The sequence below is a fragment of the Nicotiana tabacum genome, chromosome 11 (genome assembly GCF_000715075.1).
Source record: "Nicotiana tabacum cultivar K326 chromosome 11, ASM71507v2, whole genome shotgun sequence".
NCBI lineage: Eukaryota > Viridiplantae > Streptophyta > Magnoliopsida > Solanales > Solanaceae > Nicotiana > Nicotiana tabacum.
In genome coordinates, this window is record NC_134090.1 from 31,465,394 (window position 1) to 31,468,723 (window position 3,330).

Genomic DNA, 3,330 nt, shown 5'->3' on the forward strand with positions numbered 1-3,330 from the left:
TAGGAGACCTATCAGGTGGGAGGAAATTAATTTTCCAACTACATGGACTTTAAATTCTGTTATCTCCCCAAGTCAAATTACTAACGACTTGTCAAACACTGAATTTTCGCATGTCACTCAAAATCCGGATGGTAGGATTTGTATTCAATTTGATGATAAGTCTACTATTTATAATAGACATTCATTTTCTAATCATAGACTTCTATCTGCTATTCAACATATTTCCCCTATTGAACCAGTCTACGGTCCAGCTCGCAATCGTGCAACTTCTCTACACACTATTGCTAGTAATAAGCCTGATCAAAAGGTTAAAAGGGTTGAAAGGGTTAAGATTAACCCTCAAACGAATATTGTTTAGGATAATGACAATATTTCTGATAAGGATATTCCTTCTGTATCCGAGATGGATTTCGACCCCAATAATATTTAATGATTCCACACCAAATAGATTTTAGCCCCGGTTCTCGGGCCCGTAGTTATATTCAAAAGGAATTTTTTAGTGAAAAATGGAATCAGTTTAAAACATTGTTTTTTGATACTTATAGTAAAGATGATTTGAATAATATATCTCAAGAATTTTATGAAGCTTGTGCCTTGCATAATCAAATTATGTATTTTGTTCCTTGGTTTATAACAACTTATTTGCCGCTTTATATAAAGGTATTGGAAAGATCTTATAAAGACGAGAGTGGTAATATTACTAAAGTGATTTATCCTCCTCAGGCTCCCTTTATTCTACCTAATAATACTAGTATTACTTTCACTGCCTTTCAAAAATTTATTGATGATAACGTGGCAGCTATTAGTATTGCAGAAATTAATAAATTGATTTCTCAAAACAATTATTTGGGTTTGTATGTAAAAATTTTAGGAGAACATATTGGTTCTCTTGATAAAAAACTTGATAATTTGACTATTTTAATAAAGGAAATGAGTACTAAGAAAGGACCAACTGATATTGCCTCCACTTCAAGAAGTAAAACAGTTGATCAAGCTATTCCTACTCATATTCAAAGACCTCCTGAGATTCAGGATTTTAAATTTAAATCTCTTGATGACTTAGCTCAACTTTTAGATAAAAAGCTTTCTGGTTTAAATATTAGACCTATTGATTTATCAAAAAAATTTGCTGATAAAACTGAGACTGTTTCTGATTATAAAACTGAGACTTGGTCAGAGTTTAATAAACTCAAAGGGATTGTTAAACAAAATCATAGGTATGCTGACAAACCAAGGATGCAGACCTATTATTATCCTCGTCCTACTCTTCAAGATGTGTTAATTGAGGAACGAGATTGGAATCAGACAAATACGTCTTATAACGGTTCCGAAATTTATGAATGGAATCTTGATGGTCTAACTGATAGACAATTAACCATTCTCGTACACATAATGCTTATGTATTCGACTATCTGTAAAAGTGTTAAAAATACAGATAGAAATATTTGCAAAATGATCATTGCAGGATTCACTAGCCAACTTCGTGGCTGGTGGGACAATCATTTATCTGTAGAAGAAAAGGCTTTCGTTATTAATGCTACGGCAACCGACGAAGGTGTTGATAACATAGGTATGGCTCTAGTAATGGGTAGGGAAGATGCAGTTTATACCCTTATCCTTACTATCTTAGAACATTTCAATGGTAGATTTACCTCGAATCATCAGACCATTCGAACTTTACTTAATGGGCTTAGATGTAAGACCCTTAGTGAATTTAGATGGTATAAAGACACTTTTATGAGTAGAGTTATGGAACTACCCGACAATAAATTTGAGCATTGGAAAGCCAAGTTTATAGATGGTCTCCCTTCCTTATTTGCTGAAAGAGTGAGGAATGTGTTAAAAGGTAGTTGCGGCGAGATTCTGTATAATAATTATACCTATGGTAAGCTTATAGGTGTTTGTACAGAAGAAGGATTAAAATTGTGTAATGAGTTAAGGCTTTCTAGACAGCTTAAGATTGATAAGCTTAAAGAAAAGTCCCAATTAGGAGACTTCTGTACCCAGTTCGGTTTACCCGGAACTTCCACTCAAAATAGGAAGAAGAAAACCAAATATCATAGGTATCCTTACCCGGACAGCCCGTATAAGAAAAAGAAGTCTAGATATAGGCCTAAGGAAGAACGTGATACTAGAAAAGCGCATCGAAAATCTACTCGATTTGCAAAGAATAGATCCAAACGTGATCTCGCTGATATTAAGTGTTATAAATGTGGAAAGTTTGGTCATATTTCTCCAAATTGCAAGCTTCAAAAGCTAAAAACCTTAGAACTCGATGATGAGTTACACGATAAGGTTTATGGTTTGTTATACACTTCGGGATCAGAATCTGACTATTACTCAGAGACTGAATCTGAAACTGAAGTTGAGTTAATTGATTTTTCTGATAATAATAAGAATATTGATACTTCTTGCACTGCTTGTAAAAGTGATATTTGTACTTGTGATAGTGACGAATTTTATAAATTACAATCACAATTTGATAATCTTAATATAAAAACTATTACATCTGACAATGTAATAGAACTTTTAAAAGAAGTTACTGATGAAAAACTTCGTGAAAAAATTATTAATTTAGCTGCAAGTTCCAGTTCTAGTAGTTCAAAATCTGTTGAAAAATACAAGAACGAATTTGAAAATTTTGCACCATATTCTTTATCTGAAATTAATAGAAGACTTCAAAAGTCCAATACACCTAGTCGAGATACTTCTTTTGATGATTTAAAAGAAGAAATTGAGAATTTGAAAAAGGATATTAAGTCTCTTAAGCAAAATCAAATGATTTGCGATCACCGTATTACTCAAATTGAGAAAAATAATTCTCTACCTGAATCTTCGACTAAAGGAATTTCTGATTTTTCTAATGATAAAGGAAAAGAAATTTCTGATGAAAAATCTGATTTATTTTTAGGTATGATGCAAATTATTACTGCACACAAATGGTATATTAAATGTACTATTTTAATCGATAATAATTTTTCTATAACTGATATAGCTATGATTGATAGTGGTGCAGATGTAAGCTGCATTCAGGAAGGATTAATTCCTACTAAGTATTTTCAAAAGACCACTCATTTGGTGAAATCCGCTTCTGGTCATGCTTTAGATATAGAGTACAAATTGCCTAATACTCATATTTGCCAGAATAAAGTCTGCATCCCACATTTCTTCTTCCCTACCCATTACTAGAGCCATACCTATGTTATCAACACCATTTACACCAGGAACTAGGTAGGCGGGCGGTAATCCGCACGGCCATCCAGATCTAGCTGCTTTAGTACACTTTAAAGGTTGGCGGTAGTCCGCACGACCAATAAGGATTCGAAATAT